The sequence below is a fragment of the Prunus dulcis genome, chromosome 7 (genome assembly GCF_902201215.1).
Source record: "Prunus dulcis chromosome 7, ALMONDv2, whole genome shotgun sequence".
In the NCBI taxonomy this organism is placed as follows: Eukaryota; Viridiplantae; Streptophyta; class Magnoliopsida; order Rosales; family Rosaceae; genus Prunus; species Prunus dulcis.
Window position 1 is genome coordinate 15069637 of NC_047656.1, and position 6587 is coordinate 15076223.

Consider the following 6587-nt stretch of genomic DNA (forward strand, 5'->3'; position numbering starts at 1 on the left):
CTTTCTTTTTGTCTTTCTAGAGTTGATTTTTCCCTTTCTAGTTCTGTAAAAGGCAATTCTGCCTAAAAACAGTCAATTTTACTATTATTTATTCTGGCCAGAATACCAATTTTATACTGTGATAAATTGTGAAGTCCTCACCAGTCTGAGACAGGAAAAGAACTTACTTGGGAGATATTCCTCACCCAAATTCACAATCCCTTGTTTAGAAATCAGTGACTTAGGGCGCAAGTTATCTATTTCAAAGAAGTTTGCTAGAATTTTTCATTGCTAGCAATGGCACGCTCGCACACCAAAGAAAGTTGGCTTGTTGACTAGTCAATGGTTTTCAAGGCAATGGGGAACTTTGCCCTTCCATCACAGGAATAAACACAAAACGGGTGAACAATAAGACTACTTGCAAACATAACATAAGATCATCCTCGAATACTGTAAATTTGCAAATTCATGGTATCATGATACCATGAATTTGATAAATTTCTTTATGGTATCATTTTGTGAGGCTTTATTGGAACAACTAAAGGCTCGAAAATGTGGTATAATAATTTGTATATGCGAGAATATTAAGTTGCCTGTAAAATAAATGAGATACAATATTTAACGAGGTTCGGTCATGCGTATGTCCTCGAAAAGCAGCAGCAGTAACTTTTTCACTATGTAAAATAATAGAGCTACAACTTCAGTATTTACAATATATGTGGCTCACTAATTTTTCTCTCTTAGAGAATCTCTCTCTTCTCTCACTGTCTCTCTTTCTTCCTTCCTCTCTTCCTGACCCTCTTTCTTCTCCTAGTTGGGTGTGTCTTTGCAAGTAGTAAGGATGCCTATTTATATGCAAGATAATTTACACATGTGAGTGTGCAGGAAGACATCATGATGCTTCTTTCCAACATGTTGGCTTGGTATCCACTAACTTTACAACAGAAAAAGCATTTTTTTTGTTATATGTCATGATTTTATTGTTTCCTTTACTTTTGGAGTGGTCCTTTCAGTAACACAAGGATCCAACAACACATCCTTTCACAGTGCCAAGTTGCCCAACAAACTTTCTACCGAAACACAATGTCTACCATTTTTTTTTTGGTCCATGATTTTGAAATCCGGCATGGATCAGAGATGAAGTTAAAACACTCTCTTCAACGGTTTAGAATCATGAAAAAACTTGTAAAAAAAAAAACACAGAAAATAGCTTCACAAGTTTAATATCTGATATGTGGATCAGGTTGTGCACTGCAGTTTGGGCTTTGGCGCACCCCAATCAAAATGAATTGCCAACATAATTGGGCCCTTAGACTGCCATACATGATAAAAGAATCCAAAATTTGTTTACAACATCCATAAAATTTGTTATATGTGAATGAATTTGAACATTATTTGCTAAAAACAAATATGAAAGGATTGAGGAGGCAGATTTTTTTTTGGTCAAAGATAGGAAGGGGGTGTGGAATTTACTCACACACACTAATCTTAGACCAAACATACTTTTCTACTATGGTATGACCTCATTGGCAAGAGGCAGATTTTTTTTATTGTGTTTAATAGGGTGTTGGAAGAAGGTCTATCCAACTATTGAGCCAACTATTGAACAACCAGTATGTGTGTATATATATATATATATATATATATATATGTCAAAATACCAAAACAGTAAACATGAAAGGAAGAATCATCAAATCTAATAGGAAATTAGATGTAATAGTTATATCCCTTTTATGCTCTCTATCTCTCTCTGTGTTCTTGCTGGAGATGCGTAGTGTTTAAGAGAGATCAAACTCACTGGCCAAACAGGCTGATAAGAAGATAAGAAGACCCTCCAGCCTGCCATAGAAAATTGACCACTTTCACAAAAAATGCATGTATGTCTTGCTCAATAAATTTTGTTGGCTTCTCATCTTTTAGAGGCCTCTCTGCATTGGCAAATTCAATTATCATAAGGATGTTAATGAAGAGTTCCCATGCTAATGCTATTGATGCTGCTCTTGCTGATATTGTAGCCCTCTGAGTGACCTTGGTTTGAGCCATTCAGGTGATGATAGTTGATAACAAAACAAGGAAGTTATGGTTTACAGAAGCTATTTCTATAAATAAGTAATACTTTCTGTTGAATGTTCTGCACTTCCCTCTTCTCCTCCTAGCTTTTTAAAGTGCAGTGCACTCTTCTAGTACCTGCCTACTGTCTACATTTATAATCTCTCTCTCTCTCTCTCTCTCTCTCTCTCTCTCTCTCTCTCTCTCTCAGTTGGGAAGGTAATACTGTACAACTGACATGGAGGATGAGAATAGCATTGCAAATGTGGATGTAGCACTTGCTACCTGCCAAAAGATAAAAAATCATAAATCTGGTTCCGTTTTCTTGCTTATTTCGGTTGCAGATGTGATTTTCTCTGCCTGATGTTTTCGGTTATGATACCCGAAAATGTATGTTATAGATGATAGGTTATCAGCCTATGAGGCTTATATATGTCTCTGAGCTGAGGCCAGTCCAGCTGACTTGTTAATGCAGGTTATCTAGTTGAACTATACCTGATAAAAAGAATAGTGAATTTTATCTTGCATTGAACTATACCTGAGGAGGAATTCCCAATTCATGAAAAGGGGGTCCCAAGATGAAACCGCCTCCCAGCCCAAGTAGGCCACCCACCATACCAGCTACTATCCCACAGCTGCAGTAAAGAAAAATCTGATGCAACTTCCAGTTTGTGATTTCCTTTCCTTTGGATGCAATCACCCTGGTGCCTTTGCATAAGCATATGGCTTCAAAGAGCGTAACGGAGACTGCAATTGGTACCTACAAAATGATAAAATATTATGTTCAACTGGACATCATTCTTTTTATGTATGCTTGAGTGTACATAGTTATGTGTTTCTATAGTGCTCTTGAAAGAAATCTTACTACTCTGGTTGTTAACCTTACCTGCAAGGAGTTCAGGACCCAGAACATGGTGGAGCAAGTTTCAGTATATGTCTGCACAGAGTTCAGATACACTAATTCAGTAACAAAAGTTAAAATCATGGCGCTTTGGAAGCAAATGCAGAGGAATTAGAAAGATGGAACTTGATTGCATTGCTAGTGATGATCATATCTTTTGGAGAGCATTTTAAGGTCCGGTATGTGAATAGATGAGTTCCTAGAAAAGCTTCTTTAGTTGTTCAGAACTACAGAGTAAAATAACTTACCTTAACAATCTGAACAATAAGAAAAGCCACCCAGACATACACAAGCATCGATAACTCCTTCCAGTAAACGTTGTGTGATATAGGCACCTGGATAGAGTTGTTCATAATATCAATAAAACAAAAACTGAAACAACTTAAAAATTGCAGATGACAAAGAAGTTGCAAAAGAATACTGCCCTAGAGTGTTCTCATATTCTTGGAACTTACCTGCTCATCTTGCAATGAAGCAGGACCACCAGGTAGTGGTTTGTAGTCTTCTCCAGAACCATCTGCAACAAAGGAGATGCGCACTTGAGAGTTTTCTTTTAGTTGATATTAGTGTATAATCTCTAAACTTGGTCTATATATATAGGAATGTTTGCTTGGATGAGCACTCACCGCCAGGTTTGGACTCTGATTCCAACTGCTTTTCTGCTTCCTGAAAGTCATTTGAAATCTCAAATTCCTTGTTACTAGATTGGTACCAGACCAAAATCATTGATAGCTCAGGAAATAGTTAAGTGAAAACCTTACCTTCTTCATCATTGTCTCTTTCTTCCATGTTTCTATGCCTTTCATTAAAGCTTTTGCTGCTGTACCTGCCAGAATTCAGAAGAATGTCTAATAAGATTATTGGGAGTATTCAAAGTAAATAAGGAATTTGTGTTCAAAATGTTAGTACCTAAGAAGAGAATGATAAGTAGAACTGTGACCATCCAGTCGGCGAACATGACGTTGAAGGCAACTCCTATGCTGATGCCTAGCATGAGCATTGGCTGAAAGAGCAAAGCCAAATCATAATCTATAAGGGGCATGTCCAGTGTTGGGTGCCTAAGTCTCAAATTGAAGTATACTGTTGAACCTGCATGACCAATAGGATGGCATACAGTTCTTCAGTTCTGTCTAAATTGAATACATTAAGATTAAATTAACAAGTTAAAAGAAAAGATTAAAAGGAAAAGTGATTACTAACACTTGGAAATGGCAGTGGAAGACTTGGGATCAAAACCAATGATCAAGGCAAGCATTGGTACAAAAATACCTCCACCTCCAACACCTCCCACACTACCCAGTGCTGCACCAAAGAATCCAACTATTGAGCCAACTATTGAACAACCAGTATATATATATATATATATATGTCAAAATACCAAAACAGTAAACATGAAAGGAAGAATCATCAAATCTAATAGGAAATTAGATGTAATAGTTATATCCCTTTTATGCTCTCTATCTCTCTCTGTGTTCTTGCTGGATCAAATTCACTGGCCAAACAGGCTGATAAGAAGACCCTCCAGCCTCCCATAGAAAATTGACCACTTCCACAAAAAATGCTTCATGTATGTCTTGCTCAATAAATTTTGTTGGCTTCTCATCTTTTAGAGGCCTCTCTGCTTGGCAACTTCAATTGTCATAAGGATGTTAATGAAGAGTTCCCATGCTATTGCTATTGATGCTACTCTTGCTGATATTGTAGCTGCCCTCCGAGTGACCTTGGTTTGAGCCATTCAGGTGATGATAGTTGATAACAAGGCAAGGAAGTTATGGTTCACAGAAGCTATTTCTATAAATAAGTAATACTTCTGTTGAATGTTCTGCACTTCCCTTTTCTCCTCCTCCTAGCTTTTTAAAGTGCAGTGCACTCTTCTAGTACCTGCCTACTGTCTACATTTATAATCTCTCTCTCTCTCTCTCTCAGTTGGGACCTTCAAATCCTAGTAAGAGTGTTAAGTAGGGAGTGCAGAATGCTGAGTCATCAAAGCTTTGCTGCACTCATGCCAACTCACATTCATAAAGTGATATCTAAGTATCTCTAAACTTGCCAAGTATCACTAACTTAACATTTTTGGTGTCTTTAATTCTTTATTCTCAAGGATGCTAGAGGAGGGTTAAAGAAAAAAATGGTGTTTAAGCTTATAAAGGATCTCTATAAAAGAATAAAAACCCAAAAACAGGTTTTCCTGTGGGATTTATACAACAGTCAAATCAAAATTGCAAGCTTTCAGTAAAACTTTATCAAACAGTCCAAAATCTAAAATGGTACAAATTATGCTCCTGATCACTTTCCTGTCTTTACTAGCATTTACATGTGTTGCTTGTACGCAGTACTTTCCCATTCATGGGTTGTTATCTATTACAGTAGAAATACAAACATAAGGAGAGTATATGGTATGCTGTGGAGGCAGAGGCAGAAGATATGTTGGAAAGGCTACTGTGAGTAAGCACTGACAATGTTTAAAAGAGTCCTAGCACTAGACCTCAAGTCCGGTCTCCTCTGCACGAGCTTCAGCACTAACTGCCACTGTGGATAATTATTCCACTCCTCCGGCAGCTCCCCACGATTCTTCAAATCTGCAATTGCTACTACCATTTCCATGTCGGTGATGGGTTTCATTTTCAATATCATCACAAATAGCAAAATACCTGCACTATAGATATCTACAGCACAATCCACATTTTCATCTGGTGCTTTATATGTTCCCTTCATGTCCAGGCTTTGAATCACTTTATCATCACTTTCATCATTCACATTTCGGGCTGCAAAGAAGAAAATAAAAACCGAACATTTGTTAGTCAATTTAAGTCATTGTTTGCCACAACACTAAAGATCTATGGACTTTAAGAGAGGATGAATATACCTAGTCCGAAGTCCCCTATCTTCCACACATCACCACACTTAAAAATATTAGCAGGAGAGAGATCTCCATGCATAATTCCTTGGGCATGCATATATGTAAGACCATTCATAACGTCTGCAAAAATGCTCCAACATAAAGGCTCTGTCATAATCTTGTCGCTCTCAAACACATCCTTTAAAGTGCTGCCAAGGATTCAAATTCAAACTATTAAATTAAGGTAAGTAATCTCAAATTGGGCAAAGTTATAAGTACTATTAGATACCTTTCACACAACTCCATTTGAATGTATAGATGAGGAAGATTAATATTGCTAACCGATGAACTCCCTTCATCATCATCATCCGTAAGATTGTTTAGACCAGCCAAAAATGGCTCAAGCCATACCGTATGGTACCTTACGATACATGGATGCTGCAACTGTGACATGATCAGCACCTCCCTGTACATAAAATAAGCATAATTATAGTCTAAACACAGTAAGAATTAAATATGCAAATGCCAAAGAGTACTTACCTTCTAACCCGATCAAACTTGAATTCCTCTTCATCGCCAATTGCAATTTTCTTCACAGCATAAGATGTCTCATCTATCTTACTCTTGCAGGAGACAACAACTCCAAAGGCTCCACTACCAAGGGCTTTAATCTCATCATAATCTGTGAGCAATCTAGACTGCTTGTTCTGAAAAAGCTTTGGATCTTGAATTATCACTTGGGTGACTGGACAATAAATTGTCTCCATGTCCAATCCTATACAGGGTGAGGTGATCCGATATTTATATTGATGTTTGTGT

At 37.4% G+C, this 6587-nt stretch overlaps 1 pseudogene across 1 annotated transcript; it reads right to left on the reverse strand.

Annotated features, from left to right (window-relative positions):
- Positions 1–2235: 2235 nt before the first annotated feature.
- Positions 2236–4664, reverse strand: LOC117635444 (annotated as a pseudogene). Its single transcript, XR_004586895.1, has 10 exons — positions 4402–4664; positions 4132–4268; positions 3839–4047; positions 3691–3755; positions 3556–3595; positions 3385–3467; positions 3178–3264; positions 2915–2965; positions 2567–2788; positions 2236–2313 (listed from the first exon to the last, which is right to left on the reverse strand). The product of XR_004586895.1 is annotated as a sulfite exporter TauE/SafE family protein 3-like (transcript).
- Between the last annotated feature and the right edge of the window lie 1923 nt (positions 4665–6587).